The sequence below is a fragment of the Anomaloglossus baeobatrachus genome, chromosome 4 (assembly GCF_048569485.1).
Source record: "Anomaloglossus baeobatrachus isolate aAnoBae1 chromosome 4, aAnoBae1.hap1, whole genome shotgun sequence".
Lineage (NCBI taxonomy): Eukaryota > Metazoa > Chordata > Amphibia > Anura > Aromobatidae > Anomaloglossus > Anomaloglossus baeobatrachus.
Window position 1 is genome coordinate 256,916,311 of NC_134356.1, and position 24,738 is coordinate 256,941,048.

Sequence of the window (24,738 nt, forward strand, 5' to 3'; positions counted from 1 at the left end):
AAAATGAAAGTGAAACTTTGAGCACAATACTGCAGCATAGCCACAGACAGACAAGTCTGGATCTGTTTGTGTGTACGATCTGAGGTTTATTACATTCTTTCCTTATAATGGCAGCAGGCCGTAAAAGAGACCCAGTTTGGGAATATTTTAATGAAGCTCCTTCGCCTATCGGTAAGGCAGGCATGCGTGCAAAATGCAAACGATGCAACAAAGAGATGCAAGGCCTGGTGGCGCGAATGAGGCAACATCATAAGAAGTGCGGTGATGAAGATGACCAAAGAAACACTTCTGAACAGGCAGGATCTTCAGGTTGGTAAACATTTTTATTGAATCCTATTTCTAAAGACTGAACTGTCATGTGTGAGAAAAATTATATTTCTTATTATCACTGCATGTTACTGTCATTTGGTACAGTTATGAAGAAAAACAAATATTCCTTTTGGGGCAAGGGCAGTGATGTGTTGTGTACAATAAGCAGAAATTGTATAATAAACAATAAAATAACAGCATTGACTTTTTTTGTTTAGGGGAATTCATGGATTCTGGAAACTATCCACCTCCAAGATCACCATCATCCTCTTCTACAGTTTCAGAGTTATCCATCCAGGATAGTGCTTCATTAGCAGCAGCATCATCAGACACCCACAGCCACATATCACCATCACCCAAAAGGAAGAAAAAACCTCTACCTCCTGGAACCACCATAGATAGGTTTGTGATAAGAACTAGCAGATTAGAAAGAGTTGATTGATGAAAAAATTGCCCAGTTTATTTATGCAATGAACTCTTCTTTCTGTCTGACTGAGAACCCACATTTCATTAATATGGTTCAGTCACTGAGACCAGGATACAGTCCACCCAGCAGAGCTGATGTTGCAGGGAAACTGCTGGATCAAGTGTATGACAGAGAAATGGAGCAATGTGCAACAGCTCTGGAGGGTAAAGTTGTTAACCTAAGTATTGATGGGTGGAGTAATGTCCACAATGATCCTATTGTATGTGCTTGTATAACAGAAGAAGGTAAAGTCTTCCTTGCACAAACAACTGATACGTCAGGAAATGCACACACAACAGAATACAAGAAGTGGCAGTAAAAGCTATAATGACATGTAAACAAAAATTCAAAATGTCTAGTACGCAGTTTGGTCACTGACAATGCTGCAAACGTATCCAAGATGAGAAGAGATTTAGAAGAGCCGGGAGGGAATACAAAGCTGCTAATAACATATGGTTGCAGTGCTCATTTGCTGCACCTCTTAGCCAAAGACTTAAGTGTTCCAGAAATAAAGGCTAATGTTGTTGAAATTGCTAAATACTTCCGTAATAATCATTTTGCTGCAGCAGCTCTGAAAAGGATGGGTGGAACCAAGCTAACGCTCCCACAAGATGTTAGATGGAACTCTGTGGTGGACTGTTTTGAGCAGTATATCAAAAACTGGCCTATTCTGATGACACTTTGTGAAGAAAATCGAGATAAAATAGATGGCACTGTCACGGCCAAAATCCTCAACATTGGGCTTAAGAGAAATGTTGAACATATGCTGAGCTTCCTGAAACCCATCTCTCAAGCTTTAAACAAAATACAGAAAAATAGCTGTTTTATTGCGGATGCTGTTGAAATTTGGAAGGAACTGAGTGAACACTTAAAAACAGAACTACACATGGACAGAATTAAATTACAAGCAGTAAACAAACGAATGGGACAAGCACTGACTCCAGCTCATTTTTTGGCAAATATTGTCAATATCCAATATCAGGGTCAAAACCTAAGTGCTGAGGAAGAGGAGTTAGCTATGACATGGGTATCCAGCAATCATCCATCTTTAATGCCAACTATAATAAACTTCAGAGCAAAGGGGGAACCATTCAAGAAATATATGTTTGCTGAAGATATTTTAAGGAAGGTCACACCAGTAAACTGGTGGAAGTCACTTAAGCGCTTGGATTTAGAGACTGTTCAAGTAATGATTTCACTTTTAACAGCAGTAGCTTCTTCTGCAGGCGTTGAAAGAATATTCTCTTCCTTTGGACTCATTCATTCTAAATTGAGAAATCGGTTGGGACCCAATAAAGCAGGAAAGCTTGTTTTTCTTTTCCAGATTATGAATAGGAACAAAGAAGAAGATGATGATGAAGATGACGACAAGTGAGCTACAGAGGACAGCAGGGACAGTAGTATTTAAGTTTTTCATGTGTCGGCTGGGCTGACATTCTAAGTTTCTTAAAATATATATATATTTTGTTTAGCCAAATTAGTTAACAAACATGGATGTTTGTTTAAGCAAATAACTTATGCTGTAATGTTGTTATTGTTTCAGTTGAATAAATCTATTTAAATTGTTATTAAGGTCAGGATTATTTTTCTCCTTCCTAAGTACAACAGAACAGTGGTGTCCAAATATGAATGATTAACCCATTAAACTGGGGAGAAAAAAGTAATATAAAAAGTGATTCTAAAAATCTTCATCTACTTGCATGTTAAAGTAGCAAGAACTAGTTTAGGTAGAAACTTTGATTTAAATCAAGCCTTACTGACTAGTGATTTAAATCGTGATTTAAATCAGTTAGATTTAAATCAAATCCACCCTGTGGGTATGTGAGGTATCTGTGAAAAAACCCGAATATAAGATGTTTGTGCCTCACGGATGTGTGAATGAGGCCTAAAGCGGTGTGTAGTGCTGTGAACAAGGACCATCATGTATGAACTGTCTGCGGTTCTCATTGAGGATGTTAAGTTTTAGAGACCCGAGACTGGTCCACACCTCACGGTCTATACTCGGCCTGCGACACACGGATGGGTAACCGTCCTAACAATAAGGACTTGTGACCATGTAATCCACTTCTCCACATGGATTGATTCATCTTCAGGTTATTTGGGTAGTGCCTATTAATTTGTTTGCCTGATTAAATATGTGTACTCGTTATACAAGAGGACACTGACCAGCATTGTGCCATGATTGTTGACTATATGAAATCATTGCGCATTTTTCTAGGTATGAAAATGAGGGAGATTTTCCATTTTATATACTCCCTTTACTTTCTTGTTCTCCATTTTTTAATGTATTGTGCTTTTGTATTACTGTGAATAAAGTAATAAACATATTGGAATTTTCATTTAGTTTTTTTTTACTTTTACACACACAATAGTAGGTAATGTGTTTACCATCATTTAATTATTAAGGCTAATATAAAACAGTGAGAGCAGAAGTGAGGGAATTTGCTTACTGATGTCAGTATATACATACATACATACATACATACATACATACATACACACACACACACACACACACACATACACATACACATACACAGTTAGGTCCAGAAATATTTGGACAGTGACACAATTTTCGCGAGTTGGGCTCTGCATGCCACCACATTGGATTTGAAATGAAACCTCTACAACAGAATTCAAGTGCAGATTGTAACGTTTAATTTGAAGGTTTGAACAAAAATATCTGATAGAAATTGTAGGAATTGTACACATTTCTTTACAAACACTCCACATTTTAGGAGGTCAAAAGTAATTGGACAAAAAAACCAAACCCAAACAAAATATTTTTATTTTCAATATTTTGTTGCGAATCCTTTGGAGGCAATCACTGCCTTAAGTCTGGAACCCATGGACATCACCAAACGCTGGGTTTCCTCCTTCTTAATGCTTTGCCAGGCCTTTACAGCCGCAGCCTTCAGGTCTTGCTTGTTTGTGGGTCTTTCCGTCTTAAGTCTGGATTTGAGCAAGTGAAATGCATGCTCAATTGGGTTAAGATCTGGTGATTGACTTGGCCATTGCAGAATGTTCCACTTTTTTGCACTCATGAACTACTGGGTAGCTTTGGCTGTATGCTTGGGGTCATTGTCCATCTGTACTATGAAGCGCCGTCCGATCAACTTTGCGGCATTTGGCTGAATCTGGGCTGAAAGTATATCCCGGTACACTTCAGAATTCATCCGGCTACTCTTGTCTGCTGTTATCTCTTCAATAAACACAAGTGACCCAGTGCCATTGAAAGCCATGCATGCCCATGCCATCACGTTGCCTCCACCATGTTTTACAGAGGATGTGGTGTGCCTTGGATTATGTGCCGTTCCCTTTCTTCTCCAAACTTTTTTCTTCCCATCATTCTGGTACAGGTTGATCTTTGTCTCATCTGTCCATAGAATACTTTTCCAGAACTGAGCTGGCTTCATGAGGTGTTTTTCAGCAAATTTAACTCTGGCCTGTCTACTTTTGGAATTGATGAATGGTTTGCATCTAGATGTGAACCCTTTGTATTTACTTTCATGGAGTCTTCTCTTTACTGTTGACTTAGAGACAGATACACCTACTTCACTGAGAGTGTTCTGGACTTCAGTTGATGTTGTGAACGGGTTCTTCTTCACCAAAGAAAGTATGCGGCGATCATCCACCACTGTTGTCATCCGTGGACGCCCAGGCCTTTTTGAGTTCCCAAGCTCACCAGTCAATTCCTTTTTTCTCAGAATGTACCCGACTGTTGATTTTGCTACTCCAAGCATGTCTGCTATCTCTCTGATGGATTTTTTCTTTTTTTTCAGCCTCAGGATGTTCTGCTTCACCTCAATTGAGAGTTCCTTAGACCGCATGTTGTCTGGTCACAGCAACAGCTTCCAAATGCAAAACCACACACCTGTAATCAACCCCAGACCTTTTAACTACTTCATTGATTACAGGTTAACGAGGGAGACGCCTTCAGAGTTAATTGCAGCCCTTAGAGTCCCTTGTCCAATTACTTTTGGTCCCTTGAAAAAGACGAGGCTATGCATTACAGAGCTATGATTCCTAAACCCTTCTCCGATTTGGATATGAAAACTCTCATATTGCAGCTGGGAGTGTGCACTTTCAGCCCATATTATATATATAATTGTATTTCTAAACATGTTTTTGTAAACAGCTAAAATAACAAAACTTGTGTCACCGTCCAAATATTTCTGGCCCTGACTGTATATACACAGAATATAACATTAAGCTGCTATACACCCTCCAGTGGTCAGGTGACTAGACCTGAGCATTTTTGGATGCCTGTTGTAGTCACCTGATTGCTGGAGCCAAATCACAGGCCTGTGACATAAGAATATTGAAATCATCCCTTCTGGTGACCAGAGTCTTGCTCTGGACTGACGGGGGTGACAACCGGTAAGTATGGCTAAATTTGTTATTTTTGCTATATTTATGTCCGTGGTAAAAAAAAAAAAAATTGAATTAGCCAAAACAAGCCCATCAAGAAGAGAAATAAAGTATACAGACATTACAGAACGAGATCACAGCCGATTCTTTTTGTGAGGTAAAACATTTCCCTGCCTGTTTTTAAAAAAATGTTTCACCTCACAGAAAGAATCAATTATGATGCCCTGCTGTAAAATCTATATACTTTAACATCCTACCCTGGCCGGGAGATATGGTATGATCAGACCATGTCCCTGTACAGTCAGATACGGCTATTACACAGTACATAGCAGAGACCCATATATAAGAATATCTCAGCACCGGAACAATTTTTTGGCAACACATCAAATTGTGGAACTAATTATTATTCCAAGATCAAATGATAAAAATTAATTTTGTTTGAGAGAAAACCCCTTTAATATTCCCTTAATCCTGTTCTCCTTCTGTTCCCTGGATCAGTCCATGCAATATTTTAAGATGAAAAACCTGCCATATGGTTCCAGAAATGTAGAACTTTTCATTTAGTGTAAAATTTTAGGGTCGTTACGATGGGCGCGTGACTTCCAGAATTTTCTGGGGCCTGTGTTTGGGCCGCTCTACATAAAGTGCCCACGGAGGCTGAGAATAAGGATAAAAAACATATTTCTCCTTCAGGAATTGGAAGGTTCAAGCTGCCCAACTGACAGTAGTCTTAGCTCCATATAATAGGCCAAGGTGGGTGACACTTGAAATCACAGTTTTAGCCCCTTAAGGTACCGTCACACTAAGCGACGCTCCAGCGATCCCACCAGCAACCTGACCTGGCAGGGATCGCTGGAGCGTCGCTACACGGGTTGCTGGTGAGCTGTCACACAGGCAGATCTCACCAGCAACCAGTGACCAGCCCCCAGCCAGCAGCGACGCGTGGAAGCGATGCTGCGCTTGGTAACTAAGGTAAATATCGGATAACCAACCCGATATTTACCTTGGTTACCAGCGCACACCGCTTAGCGCTGGCTCCCTGCACTCCTAGCCAGAGTACACATCGGGTTAATTACCCGATGTGTAGTCTGGCTACGTGTGCAGGAAGCCAGCACTGACAGCGGCGGACGCTGGTAACGAAGGTAAATATCGGGTAACCAAGGAAAGGGCTTCTTAGTTACCCGATATTTACATTGGTTAACAGCGTCCGCAGAAGCCGGCTCCCTGCACATTCAGTTGTTTCTCTCTCGCTGTCACACACAGCGATGTGTGCTTCACAGCGGGAGAGCAACAACTAAAAAATGGTCCAGGACATTCAGCAACAACCAGCGACCTCACAGCAGGGGCCAGGTTGTTGCTGGATGTCACACACAGCAACATCGCTAGCAACATCGCTGTTACGTCACAAAAGTTGTGCCTCAGCAGCGATGTTGCTAGCGATGTTGCTTAGTGAGACGTGGCCTTTAGTCATTAGCAGGCCTCCTATGGATTTCAGATCCCCTTACAGACAACTTGGCGCATATGTCTCCCTATACCTTTCACTCCCTCTGCCTCTGGAGACGGCTCAGACAACACAAGCTACAATCATGTCCCTCTCCCTTAACTTCGTTACTTCACAATCCAATGTTTCCCCAGGTCACGAGCAACAGGCTTTTGTCTGGTGGAAACTCAAAGGGATCACTAGAGCTGACTTTATCCAAATATATACCTGCCCCCCAGACAGGCAATGAGGAGTGACCAAGTTTTACAGTTTGGAAACAAAATACCTTTAGGTACAAATAACGTGCCCCCCACCTTTTTTGAGTCATTTGCTGCCAATAACCCCTTTGGAAATTGAATTTTTCCTGGCTCTGTTCCTCCTTTAACCCCTTCAGCCCCCAGCCTGTTTTCACCTTAAAGACCCGGCCATTTTTTGCAATTTTGACCAGTGTCACTTTGACAGGTTATAACTCTGGAACACTTCAACGGATCCTGGCGATTCTGAGATTGTTTTTTCGTGACATATTGTACTTCATGTCAGTGGTAAATTTAGGCCGATATGTTTTGCGTTTATTTGTGAAAATTTCGGAAATTTGGCGAAAATTTTGAAAATTTTGCAATTTTCAAAATTTGAAATTTTATGCCCATAAATCTGAGAGATATGTCACACAAAAAAAGTTACTAAATAACATTTCCCACTTGTCAACTTTACACCAGCGCAATTTTTGAAAAAAAAAAAAAAATTCCGTTAGGAAGTTAGAAGGGTTCAAAGTTCATCACCAATTTCTCATTTTTCCAACAAAATTTACAAAAAAAAAATTTTTTAGGTACCACATCACATTTGGAGTGATTTGAGAAACCTAGGCGACAGAAAATACCCGAAAGTGACCCAATTCTAAAATCTGCACCCCTCACTATGCTCAAAACCACATCCAAGAAGTTTATTAACCCTTTAGGAGCTTCACAGCAACCAAAGCAATGTAGACGAAAAAATGAAAATTTTACTTTTTTAACACAAAAATGTTACTTTAGCCATAAAAATTAGTATTTTCACAAGGGTATCAGGAAAAATGCATCATAAAATGTATCGTGCATTTTCTCCTGAGTACGCAGATACCCCATATGTGGTGGTAATCAAATGTTTGGGCACACAGCAGGACTCGGAAGGCAAGGAGCGCCATTTGAATTTTTGAGTGCAAAATTAGCTGCACTCATTAGCGGACACCATGTCGGGTTTGAAGACCCCCTGAGGTGCCTAAACAATGGAGCTCCCCCACAAATGACCCCATTTTGGAAACTAGAGCCCTCAAATATTTTTTCTAGATGTTTGATGTGCACTTTGAACCCCTGGGGGCTTCACAGAAGTTTATAACGTTGAGCCGTGAAAAAAAAAAAAAATTTTTTTTACCACAAAACTGTTGCTTCAACCAGGTAGCTTTTTTTTATCACAAGGGTATCAGGAAAAAATGCACCATAAATGTATTGTGCATTTTCTCCTGAGTACGCAGATACCCCATATGTGGTGGAAATCAAATGTTTGGGCGCACGGCAGGACTCGGAAGGCAAGGAGCGCCATTTCACAGCAAAATTGGTTGGAATTATTAGCAGACGCCATGTTGCGTTTGGAGACCCCCCTGAAGTGCCTAAACAATGGAGCTCCCCCACAATTGACCCCATTTTGGAAACTAGACCCCTCATGGAATTTATCTAGCTGTTTAGTGAGCACTTTGAACCCCTGGAGGCTTCACAAACGTTTGTAATGTTCAGCCGTGAAAATATTTTATTCTTTTTTTTTACCACAAAATTGTTTTTTCAAACAGGTAGCTTTTTTTTCCACAAGGGTATCAGGAAAAAATGCACCATAAAATGTATTGTGCAATTTCTCCTGAGTACGACGATACCTCATATGTGGTGGAAATCAATTGTTTGGGCGTACGGCGGGGCTCAGAAGAGAAGGAGCGCCATTTCACAGTAAAATTGATTGGAATTATTAGCAGACGCCATGTTTCATTTGGAGACCCCCCTGAGGTGCCTAAACAATGGAGCTCCCCCACATGTGATCCCATTTTGGAAACTAGACCCCCCCCATACAAAAAAAATTAGTTTGGCGAAATAAAAAATACAGACATCAGTAAAAAAAAAAAAAAAAATAAGCGCCTGCCACTAAGACCAGTGCCAAACGTGAGAGCAATGCACGAGTCTCGCATCGCATCATCCACTGCAGTCTGGAAGCGAGCAACTGCGCTGGATAATGCGATGCGAGAGGGCGGGGCGGCAGATGAGAAAGGGCGCAGTGGATGGAAGATGGGAAAGGGCGCAGCGGGTGGAGGAGCGGCAGAGGATGGGAAAGGGCGCAGAGGATGGATGATGGGAAATGGCGCAGCGGATGGATGGGAAATGGCGCAGCGGATGGAGGAGCGGCAGAGGATGGGGGGGGGGAGGTGAGATGGGGATACCTACCTTACAGGATGGATCTAGGTAGCAGGATCACAGCAGACAGAAGAGGCAGCAGATGAAGGAGGCAACAGATCGAGGAGGGTGAGAGGGGGCAGTAGATGGAAAACGGGAGTGAGCAGGCAGCAGATCGGGGAGGGGGGCAGAGTCTGATGGGAGAGAGAGATGGCACATGGAGGAGGGGGGGACCCGGGGGGAGGGTGACTTGCAGCACATGTGGGGGGAGGGTGGCTTGCAGCACATGTGGGGGGAGGGTGGCTTGCAGCACATGTGCTGCAAGCCAGCCACCCTCCCCCCACATGTGCTGCAAGCCAGCCACCCTCCCCCCACATGTGCTGCAAGCCAGCCACCCTCCCCCCACATGTGCTGCAAGCCAGCCACCCTCCCCCCACATGTGCTGCAAGCCAGCCACCCTCCCCCCACATGTGCTGCAAGCCACCCTCCCCCCACGTGGGAGGGTGCAGCACATGGAGGGATAGGAGGTGTGGCGATGGAGAAGGGGCAGCCGATGAAGGAGGCGGCAGCTGCCGATCGGGAACAGTGGGGGCCGATTCGGGGGCAGCAGCGGCTGAAAAAGGTGGGTGCGACAGCGGTGGAGCGGGAGCATGGCGCCGGGGACAGAGGTGGATCGGGAGCGGCGGCGGGGACAGCGGTGGAGCGGGAGCAGCGGCGGGGCGATCGGAGACAGCGGCGGGGACAGCGGTGCATCGGGAGCAGCGGTGGGGACAGCGGTGGAGCGGGAGCATGGCGCCGGGGCGATGGGAGACAGCGGCGGGAACAGCGGTGGAGCGGGAGCATGGCGCCGGGGCGATGGGAGACAGCGGCGGGGACAGCGGTGGAGCGGGAGCATGGCGCCGGGGCGATGGGAGACAGCGGCGGGGACAGCGGTGGAGCGGGAGCATGGCGCCGGGGCGATGGGAGACAGCGGCGGGGACAGCGGTGGAGCGGGAGCATGGCGCCGGGGCGATGGGAGACAGCGGCGGGGACAGCGGTGGAGCGGGAGCATGGCGCCGGGGCGATGGGAGACAGCGGCGGGGACAGCGGTGGAGCGGGAGCATGGCGCCGGGGCGATGGGAGACAGCGGCGGGGACAGCGGTGGAGCGGGAGCATGGCGCCGGGGCGATGGGAGACAGCGGCGGGGACAGCGGTGGAGCGGGAGCATGGCGCCGGGGCGATGGGAGACAGCGGCGGGGACAGCGGTGGAGCGGGAGCATGGCGCCGGGGCGATGGGAGACAGCGGCGGGGACAGCGGTGGAGCGGGAGCATGGCGCCGGGGCGATGGGAGACAGCGGCGGGGACAGCGGTGGAGCGGGAGCATGGCGCCGGAGCGATGGGAGACAGCGGCGGGGACAGCGGTGGAGCGGGAGCATGGCGCCGGGGCGATGGGAGACAGCGGCGGGGACAGCGGTGGAGCGGGAGCATGGCGCCGGGGCGATGGGAGACAGCGGCGGGGACAGCGGTGGAGCGGGAGCATGGCGCCGGGGCGATGGGAGACAGCGGCGGGGACAGCGGTGGAGCGGGAGCATGGCGCCGGGGCAATGGGAGACAGCGGCGGGGACAGCGGTGGAGCGGGAGCATGGCGCCGGGGCGATGGGAGACAGCGGCGGGGACAGCGGTGGAGCGGGAGCATGGCGCCGGGGCGATGGGAGACAGCGGCGGGGACAGCGGTGGAGCGGGAGCATGGCGCCGGGGCGATCGGAGACAGCGGCGGGGACAGAGTTGGAGCGGGAGCATGGCGCCGGGGCGATCGGAGACAGCGGCGGGGACAGCGGTGGAGCGGGAGCATGGCGCCGGGGCGATGGGAGACAGCGGCGGGGACAGCGGTGGAGCGGGAGCATGGCGCCGGGGCGATGGGAGACAGCGGCGGGGACAGAGTTGGAGCGGGAGCATGGCGCCGGGGCGATCGGAGACAGCGGCGGGGACAGCGGTGGAGCGGGAGCATGGCGCCGGGGCGATCGGAGACAGCGGCGGGGACAGCGGTGGAGCGGGAGCATGGCGCCGGGGCGATCGGAGACAGCGGCGGGGACAGCGGTGGAGCGGGAGCATGGCGCCGGGGCGATCGGAGACAGCGGCGGGGACAGCGGTGGAGCGGGAGCATGGTGCCGGGGCGATCGGAGACAGCGGCGGGGACAGCGGTGGAGCGGGAGCATGGCGCCGGGGACAGCGGTAGATCAGGAGCGTGGCGCCGGGGACAGCGGTGGAGCGGGAGCAGCGGCGGGGCGATCGGGGACAGGGGCGGGCGGCGGGGACAGCAACTTACCGCTCTCCTCGGCTTCCAGGGACGGTCACAGGCCGCAGATCCACATTGATTGGAGAGAGCGGTCACAAGACCGGTCTCTCCAATCAGAGCTGGGGGCGGGTGAAGCATCGATCACCCAGCTCCAGCCAATGGCCAGTGCTACAGCAGCACTGATCAGGGCTGGATTTCAATGTTCCAGCCATTTTCAATGGCTGGAACATTACAGTGGCTGTAATTGGCTGAGCGGCGTTCGTCAGCCAATCACAGCCTCTGTAGGTTCGGGGAGGAGGCACCACCCCTCCTGAGGTCAGGCAGAGGTCCCTTCCTTCCCGAATCTACCGTTTAAGTAAACAAATTTCACTCCCCGGTGCTCCGGGACCGCGATTTCGCCATGACGTACTGAGTACGTCATGGGTCGTTTAGCACCATGTCACCATGACGTACTCAGTACGTCAAAGGTTGTTAAGGGGTTAACAACCCTCCAGACCCATAAAAATTGCCCTTCATGCATGGTCACCTGACCTGAGTATCTCATACCCCCCTGAAAAATGGCCCCACTGCTGTTCTACGCTCATTAAAGGCAGCCATCAATCCTCCCTCACAGAAATGACAGTTACACCGCTCCATAGAGTATATTATGTCCCGGCTAGGCTTACACTTCTTTACCCACATGTATCAGATCAATGCTTCAGGGGCTGTGGCATGATCGCAGATATAAAACACTTATGGTGGGACTGCCCAAAAGCTCAAGCCTTCTGGAATAATGTAAACCGGCTAAACCACAATACCATGGGAAGCAACGTATCTCTGGGCCCGTCCACCATGGATATGTAGCCTTGACCCAAGTGAAACGGATTAACTGCAGGTCAACCCTCCCCCCTCTTCCCCTTCCCCTCTCTCCCCATAATCTCTATCTCAGGCTATTCTTTTTATACCTCGCACTATTCTCAGTAGCTTCTTTGTCTTTTTCTTGCTTTTTTTTCTTCTCATAACAAGTACTGTCATGTGTAGTAACCCCGGATATGGGAAGAAGGGAATTTTGTTACTTACCGTAAATTCCTTTTCTTCTAGCTCTTATTGGGAGACCCAGACGATTGGGGTATAGCTACTGCCCTCCGGAGGCCACACAAAGCACTACACTAAAAAGTGCAAGGCCCCTCCCCTTCTGGCTATGCCCCCCCGTGGTATCACGGGTACTCCAGTTTTAGTGCCAAAGCAAGAAGGAGGAAGCCAATAACTGGTTTAAACAAATTAACTCCGAGAAACATCGGAGAACTGAAAAAACCGTTCAACATGAACAACATGTGTACCCGCAAACAACAAAAAAATCCCGAAGGACAACAGGGCGGGTGCTGGGTCTCCCAATAAGAGCTAGAAGAAAAGGAATTTACGGTAAGTAACAAAATTCCCTTCTTCTTCAGCGCTCTATTGGGAGACCCAGACGATTGGGACGTCCAAAAGCTGTCCCTGGGTGGGTAAAGAAATACCTCATGTTAGAGCTGCAAAAAAACAGCCCTCCCCTACGGGGATGTCACTGCCGCCTGCAGGACTCTTCTACCTAAGCTGGCATCCGCCGAAGCATAGGTATGCACCTGATAATGCTTGGTGAAAGTGTGCAGACTGGACCAGGTTGCTGCCTGGCACACCTGTTGAGCCGAAGCCTGGTGACGTAATGCCCAGGACGCACCCACGGCTCTGGTTGAGTGGGCTTTTAGCCCTGAAGGAACCGGAAGCCCCGCAGAGCGGTAGGCCTCTAGAATTGGTTCTTTGATCCATCGAGCCAGGGTGGCTTTAGAAGCCTGCAATCCCTTGCGCGGACCAGCGACAAGGACAAAAAGTGCATCGGAACAGCGTATGGGCGCCGTTCGGGAGATGTAGATTCTGAGTGCTCTCACCAGATCTAGCAAACGTAAGTCCTTTTCATACCGGTGAACCGGATGAGGGTAAAAGGAAGGCAAGGATATATCCTGATTAAGATGAAACGAGGATACGACCTTAGGGAGAAACTCCGGAATGGGGCGCAGCACTACCTTGTCCTGGTGGAACACCAGGAAAGGAGCCTTGGATGACAAAGCTGCCAGCTCAGACACTCGCCGAAGCGATGTGATCGCGACAAGAAACGCCACTTTCTGTGACAGTCGAGAAAAGGAAACGTCCTTTAGAGGCTCGAAGGGCGGCTTTTGCAGAGCAACAAGTACTCTGTTCAGATCCCATGGATCTAACGGCCGCTTGTACGGGGGCACAATATGACAGACCCCCTGTAGGAACGTGCGCACCTTAGGAAGACGTGCTAGACGCTTCTGAAAAAACACAGACAGTGCCGAGACTTGCCCTTTAAGGGAACTGAGCGACAAGCCCTTTTCCAACCCCGATTGCAGGAAGGAAAGAAAGGTGGGCAATGCAAATGGCCAAGGGGATACTCTCTGTGCAGAGCACCAAGATAAGAAAATCTTCCACGTCCTGTGGTAGATCTTAGCAGACGTTGACTTCCTAGCCTGTCTCATTGTGGCTACGACTCCTTGAGATAATCCTGCAGACGCTAGGATCCAGGACTCAATGGCCACACAGTCAGGTTCAGGGCCGCAGAATTCTGATGGAAAAACGGCCCTTGGGACAGTAAGTCTGGTCGGTCTGGCAGTGACCACGGTCGACCGACCGTGAGATGCCACAGATCCGGATACCACGATCTCCTCGGCCAGTCTGGGGCGACGAATATGACGCGGCTGCAATCGGATCTGATCTTGCGTAACACTCTGGGCAAGAGTGCCAGAGGTGGGAAGACGTATGGGAGCCGGAACTGCGACCAATCTTGAACTAATGCGTCTGCCGCCAGAGCTCTTTGATCGCGCGACCTCGCCATGAATGCCGGGACCTTGTTGTTGTGCCGGGACGCCATTAGGTCGACGTCCGGCACTCCCCATCGGCGACAGATTTCCTGAAACACGTCCGGGTGAAGGGACCATTCCCCTGCGTCCATGCCCTGGCGACTGAGGAAGTCTGCTTCCCAGTTTTCTACGCCGGGGATGTGAACTGCGGATATGGTGGAGGCCGTGGCTTCCACCCACATCAGAATCCGCCGGACTTCCTGGAAGGCTTGCCGACTGCGTGTCCCCCCTTTGTGGTTGATGTATGCCACCGCTGTGGAGTTGTCCGACTGAATTCGGATCTGCCTTCCTTCCAGCCACTGCTGGAAGGCTAGTAGGGCAAGATACACTGCTCTGATTTCCAGAACATTGATCTGAAGGGTGGACTCCTGCGGAGTCCACGTCCCCTGTGCCCTGTGGTGGAGAAACACTGCTCCCCACCCTGACAGACTCGCATCTGTCGTGACCACTGCCCAGGATGGGGGCAGGAAGGATCTTCCCTGAGACAATGAGGTGGGAAGGAGCCACCATTGTAGAGAGTCCTTGGCCGTCTGGGAAAGAGAGACTTTCCTGTCCAGGGACGTTGACTTCCCGTCCCATTGGCGGAGAATGTCCCATTGAAGTGGGCGCAGATGAAACTGCGCAAAGGGAACTGCTTCCATGGCTGCCACCATCTTCCCGAGGAAGTGCATGAGGCGCCGTAAGGGGTGCGACTGGCCCTGAAGGAGGGATTGCACCCCTGTCTGTAGTGACCGCTGCTTGTTCAGCGGAAGCTTCACTCTCGCTGCTCGAGTATGGAACTCCATGCCAAGATACGTTAGTGACTGTGTCGGTGACAGATTTGACTTTGGAAAGTTGATGATCCATCCGAAAGTCTGTAGAGTCTCTAGCGTAGCATGTAGACTGAGTTGGCATGCCTCTTGAGAGGGTGCCTTGACAAGTAGATCGTCTAGGTAAGGGATCACCGAGTGTCCCTGAGAGTGCAAGACTGCTACCACTGCCGCCATGACCTTGGTGAAAACCCGTGGGGCTGTCGCCAGACCGAATGGCAGAGCTACGAACTGAAGATGTTCGTTTCCTATCACAAAACGTAGAAAACGTTGATGTTCTGTAGCAATTGGCACGTGGAGATAAGCATCTTTGATGTCTATTGAGGCAAGGAAGTCTCCTTGAGACATTGAGGCCACGACAGAGCGGAGGGTTTCCATCCGGAACCGCCTGGCGTGCACATGTTTGTTGAGCAGCTTTAGATCCAGAACAGGACGGAACGAGCCGTCCTTTTTTGGAACCACAAAGAGATTGGAGTAAAACTCTCGCCCTTGTTCCTGAGGCGGTACAGGAACCACTACTCCCTCCGCTCTTAGGGAGTCCACCGCCTGCAGCAGGGCATCTGCTCGGTCTGGATGTGGGGAGGTTCTGAAGAACCGAGCTGGAGGACGAGAACTGAACTCGATTCTGTACCCGCGCGACAAAATGTCTGTCACCCACCGGTCTTTGACCTGTGACATCCAAATGACGGAAAAGCGGGAGAGCCTGCCCCCGACCGGAGATGCGGAGGGGGGGAGCTGGAAGTCATGAGGTGGCCGCTTTGGAAGCGGTTCCTCCATTTGCTTTCTTGGGGCGCGCGTGAGCCCGCCAGGAATCTGAGCTTCTTTGCGTCCTCTGAGTCCCTTTGGACGAGGAGAATTGTGTCTTGCCCGAACCTCGAAAGGACTGAAACCTCTGCTGCCACTTTTTCTGCTGAGGTTTGCTTGTTCTGGGCTGGGGTAAAGAAGAGTCTTTACCCTTGGACTGTTTAATGATGTCAGCCAATGGTTCGCCAAACAGTCTATCTCTAGATAAAGGCAGGCTGGTTAAACATTTTTTGGAACCAGCATCTGCTTTCCAGTCCTTTAACCACAAGGCTCTGCGCAAAACTACCGAATTGGCGGACGCCATTGAGGTGCGGCTGGTAGATTCTAGGACCGCATTGATAGCGTAAGACGCGAACATCTGCGAGGTAAGGGACGCCACTTGCGGCACCGCTGGATGTAAGATAGCATCCACTTTTGCTAAACCAGCTGAAATAGCTTGGAGTGCCCATACGGCTGCGAATGCTGGAGCAAACGACGCGCCGATAGCTTCATAGACAGATTTTAACCAAAGGTCCATCTGTCTGTCATTGGCATCCTTAAGTGAAGCGCCATCCTCCACTGCAACTATGGATCTAGCTGCAAGTTTGGAAATCGGGGGGTCAACTTTTGGACACTGGGTCCAGCGCTTGACCACATCAGGGGGAAAAGGAAAACGTGTATCCTTAGAACGTTTAGAGAAACGCCTTTCTGGATGAGCGTCGTGTTTCTGGATTGACTCTCTGAAGTCAGAGTGATCCAAGAAAGCACTTAATTTACGCTTGGGATAGAGGAAACGAAACTTCTCCTGCTCTGCAGCTGCCTCCTCTGCTGAAGGGGCTGGGGGAGAAATATCTAACAGTCTATTGATGGCTGAGATAAGATCGTTTACCATGGCGTCCCCATCCGGGGTATCCAGATTGAGAGGGGTTCCAGGATAAGACTCCTGATCACTCTCATCAGACGCATCACAGGGAGACTGATTGCGCTGAGACCCTGAGCAGTGTGATGACGTTGAGGGTCTTTCCCAGCGAGCTCGCTTAGGGTGGCTGGGGCTATCGTCTGAGTCATAATACTCAGCCTGTGAAGCCGGGGACCCCCTTGCAGTCTGGATTAAATCCAACTGAGGGGGATTAGAGGACAGAGACCTCGCCGTGTCCATAGACTGAGCCCCAGGCATGGATTGCAAAGTTTCAAGGATTTTTGTCATAGTCACAGACATATTATCCGCAAAAACTGCAAAGTCTGTCCCTGACACCGGGGCAGGACTTACAGGCGTCTCAGCCTGGGTCACTATCTCTCCTGACTCCGGCTGGCGAAGCAGCACCGGATCTGAGCATTGCACACAATGGGGGTCCTTGGAGCCTGCTGGTAGAGCAGCCCCACATGCAGCACACGCAGTGTACACAGCCCTAGCCTTGGCAGCCTTGCGTTTTGCAGATGACATGTTGCTGCCTCCTCAGAGTGATCTGGGTATACAGCCAGGAAGCGACCTCACAGTGCAAGCAATAAGGAAATATATATATGTCCAGTGACACAGTACACTAATACACACTGAGGCACTAGAGGGGCCAGCTGAAAAGCCGCTTACCGCCCGCTTAAGAGCGGGTGTGTGATCTCCAAAGCCCCCTAGTCCAGGTCTCCCAGAGCCTTGCGTCCTTCCTCCAGCCAGACATGCATGTAATGGCTGCCGGCGTCCTGAGAGAGGAGGGGGGGCGGGCCCTGGGCGTTCCTGGCTAAGAGCGGGAAGCCTGCTTCCCTCTGTGCCTAGTGAGAGGGCTGGAGCATGTAAATCAGGCTCCAGCCCTCGTCGCTGCCGTGAAACAGCGTCTCTCCCCTACCCTGATTGACAGGGTGGGGGCGGGAACGAATCGGAGCTGCCGGCGTCCTAGGCCGCAAAAGCCGGGGACTAGATTTATAAACGCCACCGCCGTAAAAGCGCGGTCGGCGTGTCCCCGGCGAACTAAAAGTCACAGCAGCGCCGCCGGTCCAGCGGGGGTCGGCGCTGCGTTCCCACACACAGAAAAAAGTCCCCCAGTAAACTGTAGAGACACTAGCTCTAGCGTTACGGTCCCCGGCGCACTACAACACCCAGCCAGCCCGGAGTGTGTCTGTGCCTGCCGGGGACACAGAGTACCTGTATGATGCAGGGCCATGTCCCTGATGGTACTCCTGCTCGGCATCCACCAGGTTCTATGGGTCTGTGGATGGAGCCCGGCGTCAGAGCTTTGAGGCCGGCAGGATCCCACTTCCACAGAGCCCTACAAGGGGATGTGGAAGGAAAACAGCATGTGGGGCTCCAGCCCCTGTACCAGCAATAGGTACCTCAACCTTACAACACCATCCACGGGTGAGAAGGGAGCATGCTGGGGGCCCTATATGGGCCCTCTTTTCTTCCATCCGAAATAGTCAGCAGCTACTGCTGACTAAAATCTGTGGAGCTATGCGTGGATGTCTGACCTCCTTCGCACAAAGCTTGAAAACTGGAGTACCCGTGATACCACGGGGGGGCATAGCCAGAAGGGGAGGGGCCTTGCACTTTTTAGTGTAGTGCTTTGTGTGGCCTCCGGAGGGCAGTAGCTATACCCCAATCGTCTGGGTCTCCCAATAGAGCGCTGAAGAAAGTATTATTTGCATTGTTTGTATTGTGTTGTTGAAAAATAAATAAAATATTTGAAACTAAAAAAAAAAAAAAAATCTTATTCATGGATCTTAAAAATTCTTATTCAAATCTTGAAAATTTGCCGCTAACTAATTGGCACAGGTCTATTATAGTTGATGTCCATTGTAGATGTCAACTATAATAGCCGGATATGCAGCCCTTCCCTCACCTCCAACATTCTAGAATACCCGAGCGGTATTTATAGTCTAGAAAATGAGAATCTTTCACCTTATGTGGAGAGACAATTTTAATAGAAAGACCCCTGCTATATAATGAGCCGCCCCTGCTGAACACCCTCCTGCTATAGAAAGTCCAAGTACAGTGACGATTTAGGAGAATTTCTCTGAAAAGTCATTGTTTCTACCCCTTTTCCCAGAAGACCCATTTTCTCGTTTGCCTATGTTGGTGATGGAGCACTGTGATTGGCTGACACAGTAGCTTAGTAATTAGTACAGCCCATGGAGAGAGGCCCATGAATATGTAGCTTTGACTCCGGTGAACTGGATTAGCTGCAGTTCAACTCTTTTCTCAGTAGCTTGTATTAGATTCTTTGTCTTTTTCTTATAATAAGTACCGTATTTTTTAGACCATAAGACGCACTTTTTTTCCCCCAAATGTCGGGGGAAAGTGGGGTGTGCGTTTTATGGTTTGAATGTAAAGCATGGCTGCGGGGAAAGAGGGTGCTGCAGTGGAGCAGGTAATCAGTGGCATGAGCAGGCTGTAGTAGTGCCTGCCGTGACCACGTGGCCCCGCTCATTTCATATGCACGCCCATCCTCCCACCCATCATCTCTCAGCGCTGAAGCCAGCACTGACAGGTGGGCGGGGTGATGGGCGGGAGATGCAGGCATAGTAAACAGCCTGCCCGCATGATCACCCCTGGCAACTACAGCCTGGAGTGATCATGGGCAGCTATATTCACTGCCCCCGATGCATCATCATCAGCGCGGGGGGGGCAGCAAATAAGTACGGTATATTCACCGTTCCCGGCAGTATCGCGATGTCCTCCTGTCTGCCGGCCCGCTGATCTGTGTAGAGAGCAGTGAGCACAGCGATGACGTCATCCCTGTGCGCACCGCTACTCTCCACACACAGTAGCGGTCGGCAGACAAGAGGACATCGCAATGCTGCAGGGGGAATGGCTCCACAAAATGTCAGCAGCGCTGCTGCTGGCACAGACAGGAAAACGAGCGATACTGCTGGAGTGAGGAAAGGGGAGTATAAATGTTTATTTTTTGTGTGCCACAGGATGTGGGCCATATACCAGGATGGGGTATATAGCAGGATGATGGCATATATCAGGATGGGGGTGTCACGAAAGGGGGGTATAGGAAGCGGGAATTACGTCCTTCCTTTCTCTACCACCCGTCCGACTGACAGACAGAGCACGTGACGCGCTCTCTAGCTCTCCTATAGTCAGGCCAATTATGGAATTGCCCGACAATAAGCAAGGAGGCCGCTATTCTAATGTGCCGATGCTTGAAGGGCTCCCGGTGAGAGTAGGGTATATATTCCCCCGACCTCCGCGGACGGAATATATAAAAACCTCCCCAAATCTCACTGGCCGCCCCACAATGATCCTTGGCATAAACTCTCTGCCACCAACCGATTTACGGTAACTATTAACCGAGCACACAGACGTGGGATTCAAGATCGAGATAACAGAACAGCCCAAGATTAATTGTATATTTTAATTAGCCTAAGGCACACTAGAAACTACAATATATACAATATGGAATCTATAGGATATACATAGGTCAGAGTACAGTTACAAATAAAACATGGTTTACAAACAGGCCTACAGTTCAAGCAGTTACCTTGTGCGTCTGGCCACAGGGGGGCACTGTTCGACCAGGTTTCCAGGAACTTCCTCACATGTGTTCAGACACAGACCCCCGAGCAAGAACACCTAAAAAATGGCTGCACTGAGGTTATCAACCTGGCTTAATCCAGGTCCCCTCCTACCTTAGTGACCTCACAGGGAGCACTGCCCCTCCCCTGTTTTGAGTCAAAAATGCTGTGATAGAAAAGAAAAAGGCGCAATAGGGTCTTACCCGGTTTACAGGGTGAAACAAGAAAAAGGCAATGCACTCACCTGGCAGGGTTGTGCCAGTCACAACCCCTTTGCAGACGTGGATGAGCGCTTAGGTGGTTCAGCAGCGGCCCCGTTACAGAGCAAATTTTCAGCGTAAAAAAACTGGGGAAACGGGTTTTATGCCGCGCTAAGAGACCACAAGCATAAATATAATAATTTGTTCTTTTATTTAGGTCATTCCAACGCGTTTCGGAGACTCATCTGCCTCCTTCCTCAGGGAAAAGAATCTTACAGACAATGAGGATTTGCCCTTATGAAGCAGCATACAGAAGAGAAAAAAGAAAAAAAAAAAAAAAAGGTGTGTGCAACCAATCGTGACATCATCACTCCATGTGTTCCTGGGTGATGACTCATTGCCACATGGAATAGGACTATATCATGGTATATACATCACAGATTTCAACATACTTCACATTACAAACAACAAACAAACAAAATAAAACATTTTTTGTTTAACCGTGTATTTGTCTATATTTCTCTTTAAAGTAAAAAGAAATATATTATATTATATATATTATATATATATATATATATATATATATATATATATACACATACATATATATACATATATATATATATATATATATATATATATATATATATATATATATATATATATATATATATATATATATATATATATATATATATATATATATATATATATATATACACACACACACACACACACACACACACACACACGAATGGAAATATATATGTAAAAAAATGAAAAAAAAGAGTAGTTCCCGTATCCAAGACAGACTCGAACCATTGGATTTGTGTCTGTATTTTCATATGTTGTTTAAACTACCAATGCTCTACTCAGACAACTTGGTATTGAAGAAACAACCAAAATGATGATTCAAATATATGATATACTAATTAATATATGTAGAGAGAAAGAAAAAATTGGTAGTGAATTGCATTACATTCCGGCAGTGAATCACTTTTTATTAAATATAGGTTTGCCGGAATGTAATGCAATTCACTACCAATTTTTCTTTCTCTCTACATATATTAATTAGTATATCATATATTTGCATCACTTCACATCAATATATGCTTTTTATAAACGCACATTTTCCTTTTTTCTTTGTTAATCTTTTTCAATAAAAAAAAATTTGGTTGTTTCTTCAATACCAAGCTGTCTGAGTAGAGCATTGGTAGTTTAAACAACATATGAAAATACAGACACAAATCCAATGGTTCGAGTCTGTCTTGGATACGGGAACTACTCTTTTTTCATTTTTTTACATATATATTTCTATTCATATATATATATATATATATATATATATATATATATATATATATATTACTTTTTACTTTAAAGAGAAATACAGACAAATACACAGTTAAACAAAAAAAATTTTATTTTATTTTGTTTGTTGTTTGTAATGTGAAGTATGTTGAAATCTGTGATATATATACCATGATATAGTCCTATTCCATGTGGCAATGAGTCATCACCCAGGAACACATGGAGTGATGATGTCACGATTGGTTGCACACACCTTTTTTTTTTTTTTTTCTTTTTTCTCTTCTGTATGCTGCTTCATAAGGGCAAATCCTCATTGTCTGTAAGATTCTTTTCCCTGAGGAAGGAGGCAGATGAGTCTCCGAAACGCGTTGGAATGACCTAAATAAAAGAACAAATTATTATATTTATGCTTGTGGTCTCTTAGCGCGGCATAAAACCCGTTTTCCCCAGTTTTTTTACGCTGAAAATTTGAGTCAAAAATAGTATCCAAAGTGATTATTAATCATAACTTTGCCTGGGAACGTCGTAGGCGGACGCCAATGCTCTCATTTTGACAGTTATGATTTTAGCTTCAAAATGGTAGGACGCATGGCTGGTCTGCTGGTTCCCCACTGGCCTATATCACGTTTGGGGTACTTCCCAAGGTCCCACAACTATATAAAATATGTGCTGAACTCGTCAGCCGGCCCCGATGCCATATTTCTGCTTGCCATAAATATAATAAGCACGGTTTATGAAATATTACACATATTCTACTGGAGCCTGGCTGTCTGGAGACTTCAAAGCCTGCTAGGCAGATACAAACTTTTACCACACTGTCACTGAGGGGGGTCTTCCTGGGTCTTTTGATGCTTTCCAGGGCTAACAGCTCAGCTAATCTCCATATCATAGGAGATTGCCTCTGGCTGTGTAGTTGGAATTAACACCTTTCCTTTGACAGCAATCTGCAAAGGATTTCTGTGTGTGAAGGGAGAAGGGAGGGGTGCCATCACGGAGCGATTAGAGAAATTATGACTGGACATCATAATTCCTCTTCATATCCCAGGATTTACCTCACAGGGGGTATACAACAGGATGAGGGTATACAGCAAGATGAGGGTATACAGCAGGATGAGGGTATAAAGTATTTATCAGGATAAAGGTATTTATCAGGATGAGGGCTATACCAGGATGAGGGACATATATACAAGGATGGGGATCATATACAAGGCAGGAGGATCATTACCAAGATGGGGTACCTTAGTAGAGAATTTGGGGACATTACCCCCATAATAGTGTCAGCAGCAGATCCTCGCCCCATAACAGTGTGTCATGACCACACTTTTTGCTTAAAATTTTATTTTCCTCCTCTAAAACCAGGGTGCATCTTATAGTCCGGTGCGTCTTATAGTCCGAAAAATACGGTACTTTCACTTGTAGTAACCCCAGATAGGCGAAAGGGGAAAAGTAGATTTTGGGTACTCACCGTAAAATCTCTTTCTTGGAGCCTTCATTGGGGGACACAGGAAACCATGGGTGTATGCTGCTGGGACTAGGAGGTGACACTATGCAAATAAGAAAGTTAACTCCTCCCACGTAGTATACACCCACTGACCGGAGCTGAGGAGATCAGTTTGTGTAAAAGCAGTACGAGGAGAAGCTTGAAAACCAGAACATTCCGGATCCATTGAAGTCTTAGAAAAGGGCGGGTGCTGTGTCCCCCAATGAAGGCTCCAAGAAAGAGATTTTACGGTGAGTACCCAAAATCTACTTTTCTTTATCGCTTCATTGGGGGACACAGGAAACCATGGGACGTCCTAAAGCAGTCCCCAAGGGTGGGAAGAGAAAAAACCTGAAAACAGGGTTAGCAGAGACAAGATTCCTTGACCGGAACCTGGTCCTAGACCCCGCAAGGAACCCCTACCCGGCCAGGGGCCGAAGTACAGGCGAAGAGTTAGAGTACTTAGGGAGTACTAAGAACTAGTGTAAAATACATGGGGAATAGGATGATCAGGAGAAACTACATCCTCTGAGGTCTGTACCTAATAAGCCAAGGAGCTAAGGCGACTGACAGCAATAGGTCGAGCTAAGAAAAAGAAACCCGACAGGCCCTGGAACTACGTTTGAGAGGGGAAGAATGAGCGAAGAACTAGGGCACCTGGTAGAGGTAGGTGCCAGGTAAGCAGAGGCCAAAGGAACCTTGGCCCATTATTGCCGCAGGATGATTAGACGGGAAAACTGATGCAGAGAAAACCTCGCATCACCTCTTGTGGGTGCTCAGGAGAAAAATAAGTCAGACAATATGGGAACCCTGGCACACTCACAATCACCCTTTGAGACACAGAAAGTCAGAAAACATAAGGCTGATGTCAAAATCCTTTTCTTTTTATTTTGTAGTGAAAAAAGTGCCAAAAAGTGCTGTACAATAGTCCGCCAATCTCAACGTTTCGGCCAATATGGCCTTCTTCAGGTCGGACAGGCTGAATATAATATATACAAAGAAACAAAACAAAAATACAGGAAATCCATCAGTATAGAAAATTGAGACAGACAAAAGTATCTTAACAAGTATATTGGAGTTACAGGAGAAAATGGGAGATAATGATATAGAGTCATGGATACATAGACTCAACAAATGTGTCAACATCAATATTTCGAATAGGAGAAATAAAATGGAAAATTAATGTGGGTAACCCCATGCATTCATATTGGTTTGTGCGCACTTGTGTGATGCCAATATTGTGTGACATGCATGGTAAAGAGGCTCACCTTAAGAATGGAAGGACGAAAAAATGGGGATGAATATGTGCAGGACACTGTTGTTCAACCTATGATATGTTGAAAATGAGTCAAGTAATTGAAAATAATCGTATAACGGTATCGTTTGTCAGAGATTACTATGTAGTCATACCAATGCTGGGAAGTCGTATGAATCAGGGAATAC

The 24,738-nt window shown here is 47.6% G+C and overlaps 1 protein-coding gene across 1 annotated transcript in view; it reads right to left on the reverse strand.

Moving 5' to 3' along the window:
- Positions 1-24,738, reverse strand: part of POC1B (POC1 centriolar protein B) — a 178,355-nt gene that overhangs the window by 106,299 nt on the left and 47,318 nt on the right. The gene's annotated exons all lie outside the window — the stretch shown is intronic.